Source organism: Chamaea fasciata, unplaced genomic scaffold, assembly GCF_029207755.1.
Source record: "Chamaea fasciata isolate MVZ Bird 193981 ecotype frontalis unplaced genomic scaffold, bChaFas1.0.hap1 SCAF_5, whole genome shotgun sequence".
NCBI lineage: Eukaryota > Metazoa > Chordata > Aves > Passeriformes > Sylviidae > Chamaea > Chamaea fasciata.
Genome location: NW_027094090.1, coordinates 74,020,988 through 74,043,048, shown reverse-complemented (window position 1 = coordinate 74,043,048; position 22,061 = coordinate 74,020,988). Strand labels below are relative to the sequence as shown.

Here is a 22,061-nt window from a genome sequence, read left to right as displayed (position 1 = left end):
AATTGTTTGGCATAGGAATGAGTATAGCCTTTAGGCAATTTATCCCCATCCTGTGAAAGCCAAAGTGGCATCCACGGATCACACAGAGTCTTGATTCCTTTTCAGACTTTGCAGTAGGGTCTGTTGAATCAGCAGAAACACTTTTTGATAAATATAGGTTTCTTTTGGATTTTCTCGTCTCAAATGATGTTGTCATTGAAACTTGTTTTACTTGTGAAACCTGACATCATCTCAGCCTGAGGTTGTATGTGGGAAGGAAAATTACTTCATTAGTTCATGTTTCCATTTTCTTCCCTTTCTGCATTTAACAGCAGCAGGAGCACATGATAGAATGGTGCATAGAAACCTCTGCTATGTTCATTGCATAGATGGAAATTACAACTGAGCTTTGGCTTTCAGGCTGAACCAAGGCCTATGCCACTCCTCGCGGGCCTTGACTCTGCAGCATACAGTCAATAGATTAGTGTGGAAAATTTTACGTCCTTCCTTTGACTTTCTATTGGTACTCTTTCTATCCCAGGGAGAGGAAAACAAAACAATTTCTATTTTCTGTATTAATAGTTTTATACTACATTTAGGGGGGAGCTTAAGCACTGTTTATGTTGAAAAGCATTCCAAGGTCTCAAAGACTTAAAATCTGATCAGATGAGAATCAAAGGGCAGTACGGGAATAAGCAGCATTGAGGTAACCCCCTGTCCCCAATCTCACCCCAAAATCACGTGACAGAGTTAGGCAGAGAAGTCTCTTCTTGAATCCCAGGTCAAAACTTTCTCTTACATAGGCTTTGACTGATAATTGTGGCAGTGGCTTTCTCCCCAGCATGCTTTATGTCTGGAACCCTGAAAAAAAATTGCCACCCTCACCCATTGTGGAATCTTTATGAAAAAAGTTGTTTTGCCACTCTAGAATGAGTTACCAAGGCAGGTAAAAGCATGGACTTTCCATGGTACATTTAAAAAAAAATTATTATTATTTTTTAAATTTAGAGCATGCCCCTTTGAGTGATTTTGGTTTCAGAATGCTAAAGCAACACTTACGGAAATTTTAAGAGAGCTCTCTTTTTTCTTCATGCTTTGATCATGCAGTTACTTAGAATCCCTCATTGTCTTGTGCTTTTTTTTAATGTGCAAGAAGTTTAGGGGGCTTCACATCTCTTACCTCTATAACTTGCTAAGTACTGTGTGTTTGAGCATTGCAACTTCATCAGGAGCAAAAAACTGTGGGCTCTGTGCAAAACTGTCCTTACAGATGCTAGGCAAATATAGGTGGTCTTGGAAAGTGTGAATCCTTAGCCATGCATGGAAGACACTTGACAACAGCAGAGATTAGATCTTGAATAATTAAATAAAATGAAATGCCTGTGGCTTTTTTTTTTTTTTTTTTTTTTTTTTTAGGTTTTGTTTTGTTGTTTTTTTTTTTTTTTTTCTTCCCAGTCTATGAAGTTTAACAAAGAAAAAGTAAGAAAAGGGAAAGGGATGGTCAGGCAAAAGGAGAAATGGTGGGATATGTGTGATTAATACAGTTTTAACTTTGCTGTCTGTGATGACACTGTGCAGTGATGAAGTGGATGTATTTCTGTGATTTGTTTTCTTCTACTTTAAAGTAGTGGAGCTCTACGAATGACTAATGAACCTCCTTTCAAGGTTCATATCTATGACCTAATTCATATGTGCAGGAATCTTCTCTTCCTCTTAAATGCTGCATAAAGTTAAGGATTGCTCATCTACAGAGCATTAGAGGCCAAAACAGAGACACTGGAGAAGTTCCAGCACTAATAACTGCATTCCAGTGAAAATAGGAATCAGATGTACAGCGCACATGATAATCTAATTGGCAGATGCTATTTACCATATGTTAATTGCAAGTTGTATTATGTGTTATGATGCTGATTAAGGCAGCAGTTAGAGCAGTTCCTTGTAAGATGCTGAGTTTTTAAAGATAATTGTTCCAGTTAGATGCATTTTAGCAGTGTACCATTGAAGCTTATTCTTTAGAGCAAAACTTTATTAATGTGCATTTTTCCTAACCTTGGTAGAGCTAGTTTCTCCAGAAAAGTTCCTACCTGAGGGAGTGTCCTGCAGTACTTTATTTAGACTATGGAAAATAGTATGATATGTATGTTTGCATACTATTTTTGTGTTACATTTGTTGCCAGATATATCAGTGTATATGAAAGTCTATTTGATGTAACAATCTGTAGGCCTAAATAGGGATTTTTCTCTGGAGTTATTAGAAGTGAATATGATAATACATGGAGCAACATACCCCCAGTGGGGATGCTAGTACATAAATGAAGTTCAGCTTATGTCTTGTGGACAAATTATAGTTTTGAGGCTGGAAATCAGTCTTTGGATTGTGTAAAGCATGTGAAAAGCTTCATGTTGCATTGTGTGTGTGGTGTTTGTTATTTCAGAGTAGAGGAAAGAGCTGGGGAAAACTGTTGCAAGAACAAGATCCATAAGGTGTTCTCATCCTTCAGACCAGCTGAACAGGTATAATCCTGTAGTTCCTCCCTGGTACAGAGTGATCCCAGGATTTTTGCTTCTGGAGAGACCAACTGCACAGCCATGGTAGTTTGTACTGCTAGGACTGAGCAGTTCCTCAGCTGAATCTCACTGCTCACATTCTTGAAATGACTTCTGGTAACTGAGCTGGCTACTTTCACATGAGACATCTAAAGACATCCCAGAGGAAACTGAGCTAATGATCTGGTTGCCCTAAAGATCCTGGTGTGGAGGTGGGAGAAAGTGCAGAACCAGAAATCTGTCATGAATCCTATAGTCCTATTCTCAAAAACATACTGAAACCCCCACTGGCACAGGCTTGTGACTACCAGAGTACTTGTAGCCACACTTCCCTCATGCCATGGTGCTGAATTTTCCCTCTGCATTTAAGTTGGAGAAAAGCTGATTTTCTGTCATTGTTCTACAGTCAAAGTAGTCACCCAGCACCATGTCATTATAACAAGTTTTTAAGCTGTACAAGCAGACATGAGGAAAAAAAAGCTCATTTTTCTCCCCTTAAAAAAAGTACTTTGCATGCTCCTAGTGAACAGTGTGTATTGCTTTGAGAGACTAGCATATATCCATTCTCTCAAAGTGGAAGGAACTTCAAGCAGAGGAAATCACCATGTTGAAGGAGAGGCTGCTTTGATTTATGTCATCTTCAAAGTGTTCGGACTTCCAGTCACACTCTAAGCTCTCAAACTGAAATAACTTTGTCTACCCAGGGATTTGTCAGGGCTTAGCTGCATCTGTTCAGAATTGTACTTCTCATTGAAGTAGTGCAGCTTTTTCTTCCTAAAAGAAACTATTTGTGTGTTAGTCAGAGACTGCAGTTGTAAAAACAAGATTGAACTTTGGTACATGTGAGGTTTTTGGTGGTTTTTTTTGTTTATTTCTTTTACTTTCACACCCCCCCCCCCCCCCCCCCCCCCCCCACTTTTCTGCTCTAGCAATGAAGTTTACACTGATGGTGTGATCAATCATTGCTTGGTTGTGGGCTTGTCACCAAGGAGGTGGTGTGAAGGGTACCAAAGAGAGCAAACCAGCCCATTACTGCTGTGTACAACCAGGCAGTCTTTGTATTGAGGCAGCAGGTATTTAAAAATGGAGAGAAATCAATCAACAGAGGAATTTGGGAATGGAAAAATTTTTATGAGGTTTTTTCTCTAAGAATAGAAGAGCTTGGTTTACAGTTTGTTGGTCTGCTTGGGAGACTTAGGCCATGGACACCTCATGGAAGAAGGACAAATAATTCAGAAAGACTTGAGATTTCATCAGAGTGCAGATGTACCTACCACACACCACTTCTGAATGCCCCCAGGGAATATCTTCCTCTTTGAAAGAATGAGGAAAGCAATGATAGATACATTTTTTTTTGCATCCTGATTTCAAGAACTCCTAAGACTGTCACCTAAGTAAAAATTTGTTTCAGACAGCCAGATTTCTCATGAATATCTGTCTGAAATTCTATTAGATCAATCTTGAAGATCTATGCTCTTTGGGGGCTGAGAAATCCCTGTGTCTGCATTAACTCGATGGATATTTTCCTGTATTATGTTCAGAGAGGTTTGGTCAAGCACAGGTGATCCTGTTGCAGTTCTAAAGGGACTCTAAAGATATTGCTGCTGTTTTGTAGGCTTAGAACAAGACAATACTTGAGACTTGTCTGAAGCTTCCTCTGTTTTTTACATCCTCTTCTTTCCTCCATTATTTTAAATGATTTAGATGTCATTTATGGTTGTTTAAAGAGGCCCTTCAATCTGTGTAAAATGTGTGCTTTGGTTCTGGCTCAAGCAAGGAAGCTGAGAGCAATGGAATTGCTATTTCTGGAGAAGGCAACAGTTTATCATCTTCTGCCACATCTGTCACTGCCCTCTCTCTCTTTTCAGAGCACACCACTGAAAGAATTTGACAGAAACCAGTTTTGTGTTTCTAGGAAATGAATAATTTGTTTCTTTCAGAGAAAGTGGTCTCTTTTTTTTCCTGTAAAAAAACCCAAATAATAATAATAATAAAACATTTTCACTGCTTGACACACTGGGAGGCTCCCATGTAAGGTCTTCATTCACAGAACATATCTGTTCCTGTACAAGTTATTTTCCTTCTTTTATAATGAGCCTTTTGTAAAATGAGAACAGAAATGACTTCTTCCTTCACAGGTTTGTTATGAGAGTGAAAACTTGGAATCACTCATTATTGCAGTGGAAATCCTATGCATACCACGGACAGAAACAAAAATTTCAATGTCGTTGAATGTTGACCAAAAGTGAGGAGAAATATATTTGTACTTGTGTATTGCAAGAAACCATAGAGATTTAGCCAGGTGAAGAGATAATAAAGTATTACTTGAAGCCTTCTCTGTGTGGAGTTTCAACTCTGCTTTCCTCATGCTGGAATGCAGCTCTTTTCATTTCCCACAGATATGCAGAGGGCAACGCCATGACTGGGATTGGGGATTTGCTACTGGAAGGATCACTAAATCTACTGTCCATTTCTGGCACCCTGGATGGAAAATTCAAAGTAGCCAAGCATTAACTGGAAGTCACCCTGTGCCTGAGTGGGCTGCCCCACTGCCACTGCTCTCACCAGTGCTCTGCCCAATTTCTGGAGCTGGCATTCCAGGCATTGCACTGCAATAGTGAGGTCTGTGGGAAAAAGTCAAGGAGCACTGTCTGCAGGAATTATGCAGGCCGGTCCAAATTCCAGCAGAGGAATCCCTAGATGATAATTTTTTTAAGGTTTCTGATCTCTAGTGGGTAGAAGTCAAAATTAGAAAAATATCTGAGATGATGAATGGCTCAGAGGAGAACAATCTAATTGTTTTGACGAAAGCTGTTTTGTAGATTAAACTAAGTGCTACAGCACCAGCCATTTCACTTCTCAAACCCTCATTTTTCTCTTTCCCCCCCCCCTCCCCCCTTTCTTTGATTATCTATTTCTAGTCTCCTGTTTCTGGACACACAGGTGGAATGAGCCCTGTTCATGAAGTATTTGTTATCATAAGGCTTTTTGTGCACTCCTCCTATCTGACAGTTAAACACAGATTCCTTCTGTGCTGGTGTGTGGGCCTCTTTACTAGACACAAAATCCAGCAGTGCAGATCATCTGTCTTTTTGATGCCTGAAGAGGGGACAAGCACCACAGAGGATGCTACATATACTAAATATATATTCTAAATATAAAAGAATAACGTCTTTATGCCTTGAAGAGACACCATGCAGCTGCAACAGGTGGAGGTGATGTAAGAGCTGCTTTGGGCCTCTGGTGTAAAGGACCTATCCAAGTGTCTATTGCTAAACCTGTCTCATTCCCTTTGTGCCAATTGTTCTGCCCATCTCTTTCATCTTTTTTGATGCCTATATATCACTGCTTCTCTTTTTTTTAACACCTTCTTTCCTGTTGCTTCAATTTTCCTCTTTCATCCTTGTGTTGTGTGGTTTTTTTCTGAAGCACAGCGCAGATTTGTTTCTACAGCTTTTCCTCCTGTCAGCTTTTTTCACTCTGCTACAGGTGGCAATGTTATTTTAAGTATTCATAAAGGAGATGTAAGCTGTGGTAGGTAGCGTGGCCTAATAAATTTAATTTTAATTTAACTGGGGGCTGTGGAGACCAGAGATCCTCTCTCTGACTTACACCAAAAGAAATTAACCTAAGCCGGTGGTGGCTTCCTGTCATTGGCACAATGTGGGAAGTCTGATGGAATAGACAAATTCTGTCAGATAAAATAGTCATGCTCTCAGCTGGGAGAAGTGTTAACTTGGCCCCCACGGAGTGGATGAATGCAGGCAGCACTTCACATATGAGCTGCGTCATTCACAGATTTTCAGCAGGACTGGGAAGGGAAGATGGAGTGTATTCAAATAGAAAAGTTCTTTGAACTGTGTTTTTGTGTATTACAGGGTAGGAGAAATTAGTGGAGTGGGCAACTATTGTTTAGTTTTGTATATTTCTACAACTTAAAGATCAAGGAAATCCGGAGGCCAGACAAGAGAGTTCTGTTTTTTGAATAAGAAATACATAAAATTCAAGTGTCAGTCTTCTTGAATTCCACTTGTGAATCAGTCCTGATGCCCATATGATACTTTTGCTGTTTTTTAATCTAATGTGACCCTTATTAAAAGGTTGCTTTGGACAAATGGCATCAAGACATAAAATTAATAAACTCTCCATGAGTGTTGCTAACAATGAGAGCTGGCAAGAGACAACATCAACAAATTTCCCATGAGAAACAAAGAAATATCAAAGGGCTGTAAATAGCACTGTATTTTCTGTTTGCCAGATGTAAATGGGACACGTTAATGGTCTTGAGTGTTTTGCCCATTTTGGCACATGCTTGCATTTTCAGTGGCTTAGCTCCGTGGTCTGAGATATAAAAGACAAAATAGTGCTGTTGGGTGGTGAGAGAAGCATCCCAGCATTTTAAAACAGCAAAATCACTGTAATTCTTGCTGCTGTGACTGTTCTTCTGAATAAAAAGACTGATAGCATTTTTTAGTTTATAACAACTCTTTCCCTCTGGACAGGATATTCTGTCCTCCCCTTGCATATTGAGGTTTATTTTGGTTCCCCTGCTCAGAATTTGTCGTTGTGCTCTCCCTCCCATGTTACAGGCAATGGAAGGAACCTCCCAAAGATTTTGCTTGGGTTTGGTTTTTAGACTGAGCTGTTGTGGATCTTGAAGGAAAACAAAATTAGTCTGAGAAGGATAATAGAATCCCTCTCAATAGTAAGAATTAGGAAGTTTCTATTTTGGTAGTCAAATAGTCACCCTACCTGGAAAAGAAAGTTTCACTGAGAAACCTCTCTGACTTCTCTATGTTCACATAACCATTAGGCTTTGGCAGCAAGTGACCATCTGAAAGACAAAACTGTCCCTCCAACCATGTGTAATTCAACTAAAATCTACTCTTACAGGGAAATTGGTGTAAAACCCAAGGAGGCTGAAGCTTAGAATGCTTAGGATCTGGCAGTGCCAAGTTATTTGTCTCACAGCCTTTCTCTTGTTTTCTAATCCAATTTTGTATTGCCACAAACCAGAGTTAATGTTCATAGAATGTTTCAGCGTCGTGCTTTGATGCTTAGATACCCAGAATTCATTCTGTTGTGTACTGCTGGTCACTAAACTGTTGAGTTAATTATATTTTGTTGGGATGAAGAATAACATTTGATTTCCAAAAGCCTTGGTTTTTTTCTTTTTTTTTTTCTTTTGCAGTTTGGGCAACAATGGCTTGAACTCTAACTAGTTGCAGTAATATTTATTTGTGAGCCAATGTCCTTGAGACAAAACAAACACATTGCTTTGCCTAATGTGGTTATCTCTCCTATTCCAAAAAATATGCAAAGCATAAAGAAAAATGTTTTGCAACCCCATATCCTCTTTCTCCTGTGGTTATTGTTGCATGGCAAATCATATGCCTTATGGTATTTAGTTAGCTAAGCTTTTGCTCTGTGGTCAACCACAAATTTTCTCTGGAGTCAATGGAAGATTCAAATACTAGAGGAATCTGGATGTGAGTCAGCAGATATTGACCAGAGCTGGAGGAAAAAATATTTGTCTTTAAATTTTCATGAATTCAAAATCTTTCTGAAAATTCATTGGAATGCATAGAAGGAGTGTGTTAAACAGGAAAGTAGAAAGAGAGCCACACTTTCAGTCTAATCTATTTTCAGATCTCTGTGCAAGATTGAAGGTTGAAATGCCACTTTGTGCAGCTGGGGGTGAATATTGGGTCTTTCTCTTGTGAAAATGTGGGTTCACTTGCTATCCTGCACTGTGCTGTTACTGGCCATGACTCTCTTTGTAGTTGCTCTGCACTGAGTGAATAATTAAATAGTTATTTTCCCTTTTTCTTTTAATGTAAGCTGGAGTGATTCCAGGTAGTGCAGGTAGCAAACAATCCCACATCTGAACCGTTTAGGCCAATGACATGGTGGTACTTACCTGAGGTGCAGGATGTACATGCAATTATTTTTACTTCACCTTAATTCTCTTTTCTTACCACTTAGCTTAATGCTTAATCATTAGATAGACTTTTCTTTGGTTCAACCAGAACTGATGTATTTGCTCAGCTGAAGATGGATATTTCTACAGAAGAGATCCATTTCATTGATCTGGTTTGGGGAGGTTTGCCCCATCAACTCCTACGTATTTTGTCAGAACAATTGTAACTGCCTCTGGATATGTATTTCATATGAGTAATGGCCTAAAACATCTCAAATAAAATGTATAACTAGCAAAGCAGATGGTGAGCGAGAAAGTAGAAGTTGATTATGCCTGATAAGGTTTTGGAATGTGATGTGGAAGCTGTGTAGAGAAGACCTTGGTAGAAGAAACCTTCTCTGATGTCAGGCATAATAAAAGCACAGAAGAAACGTGGAAGATGAATGAATGAAAAGCTCTGGGTAAAGAGGCTAGTGGAGTAGTCAGCCTTTAAAAACTGTTAACCTCTGAGTCCTTGGAGTGCGTGAAAATTCTGAAGTGAGTCTTTGGATTCTTTGGTTTTTCTCTGCTATGTGGCTCCACACTCCTGTTTGTGAAGTGAGGACCGCAAAGAAAAAAAAAATGGAAGATCTTCACTGGTCTTGGACCCAAGCAAATTTCATAAAAACTGGGACAACCCCCTAGCAGATGTGAGCAAAAGCTGCTTTAGTGTCAAAAAGAAGCAAGGCTGAACTTGGAAGGATTAACATGGCTCTGCTGAAACCTTCATTAAAAGGGCTGTCCAAACAGGGTTTTTATCCTTCATACACGAGCACTTTAGTCATCCATACTGGTGCTGCCAGCACAGACCTCAGCAGCAGAAGACAAAATAATTAAGAAAATGAAAATGGTAGTCTGACTATTTTAATTCAAAGAGGGATTGGTGGGAGAGAAAGAGAATGCCTTAAAAATAGGTGGTTCAGTGTGGTGCTGCAGGCTGAACTAAATTTTATGACCATGTTCTTTTTACAAAATCTATAAATAAATTTTTGACAGGGGACAGAGAGGGGAGGGAGGTTAGGAGGGGAATGAGAATGAAATAAAACAAAATTCCTTTTTTTTTTTCTTCCCTTTAAAATGGAATGCTAACCAATCCCTTGGCAACAAAGGCTATGTTTATTTTTAATTAAAAAATAACATAGCTGACTTCAGTTTTCCCAGCTGCTATTCTTCCATCACAACAGCTCTCTGGCCTCTTTTCCCTTGCTGATTTCTTTCATCATTTGCACTTAACTTGTATGCATTACATGGATTTTGTGTAATATTTCCTACCACTGAAAGCAAGACTATCAGTCTAAACAAGCAGCTGGGTCTCAGTCATCTTGATTCTCATCTACAGTACCTGAGTATTTCTTCCTTTTGGAAAAGTTATAGGTGTGACCAGGATAACTTTTTTCTATGTGCACATTCCTTGCTGTTTATATGGCTGAGAAGCGATGAGAGATTTAAACCTGCATTTGGAACTTATGAGTTGTAGTTCATTAAAATAAATGGAGTGGGTTTGGCAAAGCTCAGGTGTCACTGAGCGCACAGGTAGTGCTTGAAGGCTGACAAGCAGCCTTGGTGGTTTTTTGCTCTAAATGACGGATTGCAAACTGCCAGATTTTGTGTTTGCATGTTGAGTGAAAAGTGAGAAAATAGACATGCTTGCCATGCCTTCTGCAAACTAATCTCCTCCATCCATGGGGCGTGACAGGAAGAAGTCAGCACCTGGTGACAAAGCTGATCACTCATGTAGTGGAGTTGATGGTGCCCATCTGTAACAATCAGTCTGCTTTCCTGAGTAGACTAAAATTTCAACATTTGAGTAGACATCTAGAGGCCCTTGAGTGCTCAGGCATATCTGCTCCTTTCTGCAGGCATTTTTAATCTAATTAAAGTTGAGATGGTAATGCTGTAGCCCTAAAGGTTTGTGTGCCAGTCATCTCTATTAAATGCTGCCAGCAGCAGTGGGAGCTGAAAACATCAAACCTCCAGCTGTTCCCAGGCAGTAGTTGGAATAAAAGTACTGGTTTGTTGGGTCACTGGAAACAGACTATGGAAGAAGATATAGGTATTAATCACCAATAATTTGACTACTGGGACACTCCTTGGTGATGCCTGATTTGCAGGCTTTCCCTACCTAATAAAGCCAGTTCAAAAAAGTTCTTTGTCTGGGTGGTGTGTTTTTTTTTGTTTGTTTGTTTTTTTTTTTTTTTTTTTTTTTTTTTTTTTTTTTTTTTTTTTTTTGTTGTTTGTTTGTTTTGGTGGTTTTTTTGTGTTTTTGTTTGTTTTTTGTTTTTTGTTTGTTTGTTTGTTTGTTTTGGGGTTTTTTTGCATTATTCCTGAGTAAGTGGCAGCATTCTGGTGCACTGTGATACTTTTCCTCCATGAAAGTTTAGCTCTGTTCATCTTGCCTCAGTCAAAAGGCAGAAAGGCAAGACCAAATGCATATGAATGCTCATAATTTGAAGAAATTACATTATCCAAGCATTTTAAAAGCACAAAAAAGGGAGAGATTGGAGATTTATGGGAACACCCCCCAAAACTGATAGGATCAGAGGTAGGAGATATCAGGACAACAAGAAGAAGGAGAAAGAGAATCTGGGCCAAGACATTGGTTCAAATTTGGTGTAGCAAGGATGTGAACAGGAGTGAGTAAACAAGCTGGAGAGCTGTACAGTGAAGGAAAGCAGGAGAAGAGCAGAGGAAAAAATGGGGCAAAAGCATCAAGATGTGATGCAAACGAGACACATGAAAACTTCTGGGATAGATTAAGTGGATCTGAACTGGGTTATCCTGTGAGAAAGGTGATAGAGAAGGGATGTAGAAAGTGAAAGGAATCAATTTTTTTTTCTTCTTCTATTTCAAATTTTCTGGAGGATGGTTCAGTAAACTGGTGTGTGCTTCCTGTGGGAACTGGAATGCTGTGTCCTTCCCTTGCTTTTGCAATGGAGCAGCTTTGGCTCATTTCGTTTCTTGTTTTGGCATGTAATGCATTACCCCTTGTAAAGATGGTTTATTTGAGATAGTACTTAAAGATTTGACAATAATCAAATAAAACACAATACTTGTGGTCAACTTAGTCATTTGTCCCAAGTCTTTATAGGCAATTAGAGAATTGAAATCTTTTGAGCTGAGTGTAACTAGGAAAACACTAGATTGTCTTAGTAGGAAGGAGGTAGGAGTTTGGAAACTAAAAGTTAGTCTGAACTAAAAGCTGAAATAAATCCAATAGAAAAGAAAGTGGAACCAAATGTTTCCCTCCACATAATTTGGGAACATTCGTTTTTAGGGTTTAATTTTTACTCCTTTGAGAAACCTTCCCCAAGGACTAACCTAGAAAATGGAATCAAACCTTTTGCCTCATGGGGTGGGTGTTCTCCAGGGACTTTCTGCTATCCTGTCTGCACAGAAAAACCCATGTGAAGGGAAGCCACAGAAAAGGTTCACATGAACCTTCCCTGCTGAGGGAATGCCTTCATTTGCACAAAGCTCTTTTCTGAACTGTTTTATTTTTATGGGAGCTGTGAGCTCCAGGATCCACAAATAGTAACTTTTAGTGCTAGTCCTAATCCTGTCAATCAAAATTCTTCTCAGAAATGCCATTAATTTAACTTCTCTGAAAAGGATACAGCTCACAGAATTTTCCCTGCAGCTCCCTCTCTTCAAACACCCATCCCACTAGTGTGTTTCCATTCAATAGCTGAAGAGGAGGAGAAAATCAGAGCTTTCACAAGAAACCTTTTTGTTGTTTCAATTTTTTTAGCTTCCTTTCTGTGTTTCTTTTGAGCAGATTCTTTTATTTGAAATGTTGAATGATGCTAGCAGCTGTCAAAATATGCTTTAAAGCAGGCAGTTTCCGTTTACTATCTCTTAGAAGAGACTACTTTCTGAATTATTATGCAGTATTCTTTATGGATTATTAACAATTTGGATTAGAGCACTAAGCTTTCTGGAACCCTTTTCTAAACAGGACAGCAAATTTGCAAGAAATTTGGGACTTTTTTATTAGCAGTAAATAGTTCCCTTCAGAAGCACGTTCTGTAGCAGACATGCTTGTATCCGCTGCCAGTGATGTAGGAGAGCTTGTGCTCAATTTCCAGATTGAAAACCAGGATATCTCAAGCTTTGACTTTTCAATTTTAAAATGTTTGCTCTTCCAAACACACAGTTTGAGAGGGGGATTCTCTCCTTCAGCTGTCTTTTCCTTGCCCTGCGTGTCACTACTCTGTTGGCGAGCGAGGTTTACGTGAGGACAAAGGGCTCCTCTGGAACAGGCTTGGCCTGTCCCTGCTGTCACTGATGTCCTTGTGGGAACAGCGGATCCTGCATGGAGCAGCTGAGGAGCACAGCCTTCTGTTTATTCCTGTGGTCAGTAACTGCTGATCAAAGCAGGAAGAGACGAGCAGTCTGGTTTTCTGCTCATGCGAGTGACTGCTGTGTGGTTAGCAAGGTTAGCAAATGGTTTCTGCTTAGCAGCACAAATGTGGCCAGAGAAGGAAGCAAGTGCTGTATTTGCACGGCCAAGGATGCTGTTCCAGCCCACATCTGCTCAGATGCACATATACTTTGCTTATTTGGTAGCCTCTGCTTTCAGGAATCACCATGCAAAGATCTCTCAATCTACTTTCACTCAGCACAAGCTGTACCTGGTCCTCCTTTTGGTTGTGTTTAACCTCAGGAATCACTATGCTTTCTTTCCTGCTCTGTGCCAGTATGTGTAGAATGCTCTCTCTTTTGCTGAGCGAGCAACATTGTGAATGTAAGAGTGACTTTCCTCAAGAAATGGGACTTTCCACCACATTAGGGTGCCCTGCTACTCAAGTCAGCATAAGGATAACTGGCATTTTATGATGGTGGAGGGGAAATTTGTCATTTTCTGTAACTGAGGAGGTTGGATGAGTTTCTTCTCATTAAGAGGATCTTGGTAGTGTGGCACAAGGGAGGGGGAAGATCTTTCTCCTTCACAAAACTTTTCCCCCAGGAGGTGGTTGCACCTCCTTTGCCTGAGGCAGAGCTCAGGTAAAGCAAACTGTGTTCAACAGAGCATGTAAATGTGTGTTTAGCCTGAAGCCAGTGGGATTTGATTACGGTTTTTAAGTTTAACTCAAGTATATTGCTGCATGAGGTGTTTTTATTTACTTTGAACTGTTGTTTTGTAATGATGAGCTCCATTTAAGTGTCTGGATGAGCAACTCACAGGTGTTAACACACCTCCCCTTTCTAGGTCATGATAGAGAACAAATTCCTTGGGCACCTGTTTTGGTTATCCTAGTCATGGATGAGTTTGAGGCTTCTTGTCCCCTCTCCTACTGACAACACTTGTTTGCCAAATCCTTTATAGGAAAGCTGCCTTCTTGCATACAGCATGTCCAAGGAAAAGTTTTAAGTGCTTCCTCTGTAATATCTTCCCAAGTAAAGAAACTACATGACAACAATGATAACATAAAAATCAAAAGGAGAAAAGTAGTTCTGGAAAAAATGGGTATTCAAAGAAATACTTCACCTAGACTTTTTTTTTTAAAGGTGGTTTCCTGCTGTTGTTTTCATGACTCGAGGGAAAAGAAATAATTTGCAATTATTATTATTGTTATTCTTAACAGCCAATATTGAAATCTATGGATAAAAATTCTTAGGTGTGACTGGAATTAGATTCAAGCTTAACAGCCACTCTGTGGCTGTCACACACTGTGACTCTGTTACTGTGGAAATGGGGTCAGATGACAATAAAAACAACCAAACCAGAATCTTCTTAAAGGTGCCAGTGAAAGGACAGAAATTGAAATTTAAAAAAGTTCCATTTAATAGTAGGGAAGAGCTTTATTACTGTGAGAGATAACACTGGAACAGATTCCCAAGGGAGGCTGTGGTGTCTCCATCCTTGGAAATAGCCAAACCCCAAATGGACATGGTGCTGGGAGAACCTGCTTGGAGCAGGGAATTGGACTGGGTGGTCTCCAGAGGTGTGGTCTAACCTGAACTGTTCTGTGATCCCATGAAATATTTGCTATTTTTACAGACTAGAGGATGAGTTCTTTAATCTAATAAATTGCTAACTCAGAATGCAGTAGGTGGATTGGGTTACCTTCTTTGTCACAAAGAATGCTCACATGCACTTTTCAACTATTCTTTGTGTTCCCATTCTCTCCTACTGATGTAATTTAATTTTCCTAAGTGATTACATATATAAGTGGGACTGAAACCCAGGTGTGCTATTTCCAAGACAGCTTTTTAGCCACCATGCTGTCGGGTTTGGGATTGTTCCATCATGTGGGATGCAGTGCTGAATATTTTCCGTGTGCGTACCAGAGCTAGATGTGCATTAGGTGAGTGATGACTCTGTCAAGGGATTTTTTTCAGTGTTGGCAGCTGCTGAACCTAACGGAAAAAAGCTGCCCTGGAGATCAGTAAATATATGGATTCCACCTTTGACTCAGGCATTCTGGAAGTCACAAGCTGCTGTAGAGTATTTATGGGAAGCATCATTTTATATTTTCCCTGTCCCTATGTTCTACTCTAAACCACCGATATTGATCACTGCTGGGATCTCTTGGATAAAATGGAATACCTGCAATACAGAGTTTGATAACTGGGCTCCATAACTTTATTTCCACTCAAAGCTACCAGGTGTAATGGAACCAAATTCATTAGCAGAGCAGAGGGGATTGAAACCATGCTTCTCTTTGTGTGTGCATGTCTATACTTTTAATAACCCTCCCCAAGCCACATTTAAAGTCACAGGTCAACTGCTGAATGACCTTGGATGTGATTTGATTTCCCCAGTTTCTATAATCAAGAGAGCAGCAGCTCCTGAGTTCCTTAAGCCACAAAATATTTCTGATCAAGGAGTTTTAAGGACTTCTGATAAAAGCTTTTCTGTTACTAAAATTGTATTTAGTGGCTACTGTCCTGTGTTATCTAGGAATCTAGTACCCATGTTAGCTGGAAATTGAGTGTTGAGTGTGCAGTGCTGGGTGTGTGCCTAGGTCTGGGATACTGTTAATGCCATTGCACAAATGAGAGCAGAACATGAACCCAAAGTTCATGGTCAGGGGAATTTGAAGGACTGAAGAATCAGTAAAAATGGTGCCAATTTTACCACTGAAGATTATAGCCCAGAGTGTGTCCAAACATGAGGGATGTTTGTTGGATTGGGGGGTTTTTTGGATTTATTGAATCTGTTTTTTGACCTGGGCTTGAACTTCCTTTTCATGCTTACATTGTATGGAAATTACCTGTTTCTTAAATTGTTCCTAACCCTTTATTGTAAGTTTACAATGGAATTGTGATGAGATAGAAGCTCTTTTGAAAGGCAAACACTGAGAGAATATTTCAGTCATTTTATTGACATCACAAATTATGTTGAACTTGATTCAGAAAAGTGCTGCTTTAGAGCAGAGCAAATAGAATGAGAACAGCAGAAAAGGTCTTCACGACTGCGGGAGTGAAAATGAAAATATTTTTGGGGGTTGTCTCCATTTTAGAAATCTTGAAGAGATTGAAAGAGAACAAATAGTCTGAGGTAGAATAGGGCTTTTAGACCCAGGACCCTCCAAAAGCATGATCTGAATGTCTTGAAGTTTTTCCTGCTGAGAGTCAAGTGGAGCACACTAAACAATAGAAATGAGCACAGCAAGATTTTCAATTTAATGGAAAAGTTGGAATTAATTCAGTGACCTGGAAGGACCTTGTTATTCATGAGTTGAAGCTCTGGACTGATAGAGCTTGGTCTGCTCTTGGTAACCAGGGAGAGGAAGAAGATATAAAGCTCTTGGTGGTTCCTTTCATATGCCGATAATCAGGGATGTCTTCTTACACTGTTCTTTTTTCTTATGTGATATATGCAGAGTAATGCTCAGCATCAAATGAGGGTTGAGATCTCTTGAATCTAATACTGAAACTCCTAATACATTGGGTCAAATTCTTGGCTTTGGCCACCCCAGTATTTACAATAATGTGAATCAGTGACAGGTGTCTTAAAACCTAGAGACCAGACTGTAAAATGGTTGTTTAAATTACAGAACAGTCATTTGTATTGAGTCCTCAAAAGTCTGACTTTCCAGTGAATAACCAGAAATGAATGCAAGTACCCAACCCCCGCTATAGTCTTAAAATACCTGAAAATAGGTTGATTTTAAAATAATCCATTTCCCATGTTGGCTGCAGGATGTTCAGCATGAAGGTCCTTGGTTCTAAAGAGAACAACGGAACATGAGAGGCTCTCTGGAGAAAGCCTGCAGTTTTTATTTTTTCTCTGGTGTGTCTCTCAAAGAGGCAGCTGAATGCAGAGCCTGTCTTGGGGGAAAAATACTCCAGTTCACTGAAGCTTGTGAATGTTTACTGCATTTCCTGGTGTCCATTCTGTGTTTCTACCAGGTTACCCAAGAAGTGTTCAGAGTGGGAAACTCATCCCAATGCATGGCAGCCCTTTTAGTGAGCCAGCTAATATTCTCAGAGGAGTCTTCCTCAGACTCCAAGAAGTCTTTGAGTGTCATTGGCTCATTTAGAGTTGATTGCTGTGTGTGTTAAGATCTAAGGGTTTGGTTTTTTTTCTCCTGTACCTTTACTTCTGAACAATGAATTCAGTTTGCCAGTAGAAATTTATTACTATGAGCTCTTTCCCCATTTTGTAGTACTGACTTTTAAGTTTTTTTAAAAACTGAATATTTTTGTATCTACAGACTGTCATCTTGCTCCTTATCTGCTTTTGCAGATTACTTTTTTGAACATGTTTCATACTGCAGGGAATATCCTATATCCTTGGGGGGGGGGGGGTGTGCTGGAAACCTGGCTCTGCTGTGAAAATTCACTGCTGGTCAGACAGTATGTTTCATCTTGTTCTAATAACAGGAGTCTGGATCAGCTTCACTTCTTAAAGATGTTTTAGTGGCTGACTTGGTTAAGAGATCATGGGAAATAAAGATCTCCGTTGTCAAATTCTAATTTCTAGAGCTTTTGACAGTGGGTTTTGTTGATGTCTTAAAACATTTTTTGTTCCATACTTTTAAAAAACCCTAACTTTCTAGGAGTGTCATAAAGAAGACTTTACCAAAGAAAAATGAAGAACACAGAGTAATTATGCCTTTGCTAAATAAGGTTCTTTATTCTCTGTTTTTGTGTAGAGATCACCTTGATTTTCTGGAGTCATCATTTTGATTCATCAAGCAGCTGGTTTGTTTCTGAAAAGCTCAGAATATTTCCTCTGATTGCCTTCCTGTGAGTATGAGCAAAGAACTTACCTCGGACTTCTTTTCCGGTGGTATTCAGAAGCTGGGGGCGGTTTGAGTTTTGGTTTTTGTTTTTTTTTTCTTGTGTGTTTTCTTGTTTCTTTAGAGGTTAATCCAAATTGCTCTGAAAAATCAGTGGAAAACCCTGCAGTAGACCCTTGGCTCCTGTCCCCCTGGTGACACTGACACCAGTGATTCCTTTACTCAAAATTGATAATAGATTTAAAGCATTTAACGTGGAATTTTACCTTCAACTCGAAATCATTGTGTTTTACAGTTCTAATTTTGTAGGTGTATGGCCATTCTTTTAAAAGTTCTGTTTCTCCACTGGATTTTAGCAAGTTTTTTCTTGTGGGGGTGGTTTAAATCATATTTACTTGTGTTATGATCATATGCTGGTGTGCTACTATCCCGTTGTGTCTTCTTTTTAGAGCAAGCAGGCACTGAGAAGTATGTGAGAGACCAAGTAACTGTGTTTACTGACTACTTACAACATGGAACACTTAGACTTGTTTTTACAAACATTGTTCTTTCACTGCCAGAACAAGTGAGGGCTCACAAACCATTTAAAGGAAGTGTTTATAACGTGTGTAAACTTCAGCCCCTCAATATACGGAAATTCCAGACTGGAGACAAACTGTGGACTGGCTCTAAGTTTAAGCAGTGCCTGTGACAGTAGAATGATGGGTCAGAAATATTGCCCTAGCATTGAGTCAGATGTATTTAATACCATCACCTTCAGTCAGTTCAGGGTACAATGAGCCACTTAGGGACCACTTTCTCTGGATGCCTGGGACTCCTCTATACCTCTGTCCCTCTTTTTGGCAAAATCCAAGAAGGAGGAGCAGGCTGGACACTGCTTGCATTGCCTTTCATCTCCAGCAGCCTTCCCTCCCCATCAGGATTGCTGGGTCCAGGCCCATTTCAGCTGGTTTTGTCATCATCCTTGGGGAAGCAAATTTAACTTTGCCTACACTTCTGAGGAGGTTTGTGCAAGTGCTGAATGGGCTGACAATCGTTGCACGGTGTTCTCTGCCCTGGCTGTTGTTTTGCAGTTCTGCGTTACTTTCGAGCTTTTGTTGGGGGGAGTATTTAAAACTGAAGCCAGATGCAATCTGGTATTTCCAGTTGTAGGGAATGATGATGTTTCAAAATTAGGATTTCTTTTTGATTCAGAAATAGCCTAAATGCTCCTGCAACAGCAGGTTTCCTCTTCAACACTTCTTCCCATGAGTTGTATCTAGCTTTAAGTTCCCTCATGCTTCCATGAGTAGCGTATTTATGAGGTATTTAAATTCCTTGAAAAAATGAATCCAGGTAAAGAAGACCATACTGTCCAAAAGCAAATGGGATCATAAATTTAAGTCCTTTTTCCCTATGCTAAAGATTCAAAGAGAGCAGTGACTGCCCTCCAGAGTGTTTCTGATACCTCAGCAGTTGGAGTTGTACTTATAGGCAGATCTGTGGTGTTGAAAGAAGGCACTTCAGTCCCTCCAAACTGAGGCTGAGCTGGAGCTGGTTCCTTATTTTTAATTCATCAATTGCATCTGCAAATCCATCCTCCATGAACTCAGCCATCTTCTCCAAGTGTAGGAAGTTCCACCTCCCTCATGCTGAAGTCCCTCTGGTGCCTGCCCAGCGCATGTCAAGGTGACAAGGAAAGAATTCTGTCACAAAGAAGAAAAGGCAAAACCTGATCATATTTTCCATACTTTACCTCCACTTTCACGTGGAAAAGCTGAAGAGGAGGATGGGCTTTAGGGGATGTGAATGAAAATACCATGGAATAGGCCATTAGTTGCCTTTAGAAAATCATGAAAGCAAATGTTGTGGGCCAATACGTTCATTTGGAAAGGAAAAAAACCAGCATTATCACTGTACTGGAAATGAGGCCCGTCTCTTTATCTGAATATAAAAGGCAGTAACAGTTTAGTATTATCATGACAGTCCTGTTAAGTTTTCTGTTCTTGAATACAGTCAAACCTGAATTTGGAAGGCAATCTGACATGCTTATATGGATTACTTTCAAAAATAAGTGCTACCCTCAAAGGTTAAAGTTCAGGGTCACTGGATAGGGATGTTGGTTTTTTTTATTTTCTCTTGGAAATATTTGTTTTGTTGAAAGATGTTTGCCATTAGGAAACATTGTGTAAGAATGGGTTTGGTCAGCTCTTCTCCTAAATAATCAAGCCTGAAAGCATTTCTGTAGAGTCTCTGAAGATGTTTCCTATGGCTTTACTGTGCTGAGGTCAAGTTAGAAGAACATGGGGTCTTCCTTCTCTCATCCATCCTTTTTGCTACTTGGAAAAGAAGGGGCAGAACTCAATCTTGCCCAAGTTTCCCTGTAACTTCTGGGACCTAACGTGACCTCTGGGCCACTATTTGGGAAAAGTTATTTTGTGAGAGATGAGAGCCTGGTGGGTTTTTTTGTTGCATTGGGTTGCTGAAGAGGTGTTACAACTGCTTGCAGTGGCTGTAAACAAAGCCAGAACATCATTTAGGTATAGAAAGTTATTCTTCATTTAATGGTGAACCCAAACAAGTAAACCTGTTGTGACTCATCCCAAGTTCTGGATGAAGAACATTTTTTATTTTCCAGAAATTACAGCACCTAGGAATTGTAAAAGGGACACATTGAGTAGCTGAAGAGAAATCTGCCTCTGATAAAATATGCCTTGTCAGACAGTGGTTTAAGAACATATGAAAAAAAAATATTTAAAAAAATCTGAACAAGCAGAAAGATCATATGTAAGGGCAGAATCACTGCTGTGAAGGGAGTTGATTATTTGCATCTTCTCAGTGGGTAGGGATCAGACAGAGCTCACTGGAGAGGAGGTGGCAGGGACATGCTGCACTTTGGCCCTGCTCACTGGTAGGGAGTCCATCAGAAGGCAGTGGCAAGCACAGCTTGGACATTCCAGAAGCTGTGTCTTTGTCCTCCGTGCAATATTGTCCTCCTAAGTCAGGAAATGTATGTGCTGGGGGAAAGATAGGCTGGGAGCTATTCTTCAGTCTTCATTGACACCTGCTCTTTCTCAGCTCCATCACAATAAGCTCTCCTGACATTTTAAAACTGCATTTCTGTTGCTGCTGCTTTGAACTTCCCAGGGCCATCGTTTGCTTGGTGTAACTTCACAGAGCAGACCAATCTCTCTCTGATATATGGTGCCAATTATTCGGACCCTGATAAAGATTACACTGTGCAGCATTACACAGATTTTCCTTGCCTACGCTTTGGTGATGCTTTCAGATCATGCTATGCAAGAGCTTTGGCCCAATATTTCTATATAATGTGGAAGTGAGAAGCAGCTGAAGTTTTAAAAGAGTGTCTTGTCTCCAGCTCATGTTGTGTGCTCAGGTGTTGTGGTGGGGTAGCCTCAGAAGCACACCAGCATTTTCAGATGTTGATATGAACTGAGCTTGAACTCCCAATCTCTGGAAGTTTCCCGTGCCTGTTTTCCAACAAGAGCCTGATTTTTTTGCAAGTTTTTCTCACATGAACTCTGTGGGTTTGGAACTGGCCTGACTCTCACTTTCACTAGAGTTAAGGCATTCTGCTACAGGGGTCTTAAAATGAAAGTAGATGACATTTAATAGCTTAAATGAGAAACAGGTCCCCTAAAAAAAAGGTGAAATTGGTCTTCCCTGAATTGTTGACTGCTGACCTTGAAGAAATGCTTACAGTCGCTAGAGCCAGACTGGAATTTTTTCAGGAGAACAGATACCCCAAACTTCACAAGATTACCTGAGGCAGGGTATTTTTTCTGCTCTTCTTTTTAGGAGAAAATTCTTTTCCATTACACTTGGTACCCACATGTCTGTCTTAAAGCACTATTTGTTTGTCACTGCACTTCAGAACTGCTGGTATAGTATTCTCACCCTTCTTTAGGATTTTTTTAATTTGCTAGTTTTAACAATTTATATTTAACATGTATTTTGGTTATGTGGACATGCTAAAAACCTCTGTATTTTGAATATTGGGGGGCTTTTCTATGCGGGAGGCAACGTTTAAATATGTTTTGAGGAGGGGGGAGGCAAGAAAAGCTGTCATCCATCAACTGATATTAAGCCCAACTTTGAAAGTTTGATGCAATCTTAATCTGACTGTTAGTGCAGACATGATACAAATTAGCTGTGACTTTATGATACCAGCTGTTTCTCTGACAGGGTTAAAGGGCACATAACTAGAATAGCATCTTTTGTTTAAAGCAGTGTTTCCCTTTGTTAAATGTGGGAGCCTCAGGCAATAAAAAAATCGTAGTCCGTAGTTAAGTGACATGTGCAGTCTGTAACATGTTCATGGAGCTCAAGGGGCTTTTTACTGATGTTTTTCAAAGTCAGGGTTATTGTAAGTGTGCTATTTTTGC

General features: G+C 39.8%; 1 protein-coding gene across 4 annotated transcripts in view; it reads left to right on the top strand.

The window, feature by feature from the left end:
* CALD1 (caldesmon 1) overlaps positions 1 to 22,061 on the top strand; it is a 175,791-nt gene that overhangs the window by 51,706 nt on the left and 102,024 nt on the right. For all 4 annotated transcript variants that reach the window (XM_066184480.1, XM_066184478.1, XM_066184476.1 and 1 more), the window contains one exon: positions 17,590 to 17,683. The gene's annotated coding sequence lies outside the window, so the exon portion shown is untranslated. Of the gene's footprint in view, positions 1 to 17,589; positions 17,684 to 22,061 lie in introns of those variants that run through there.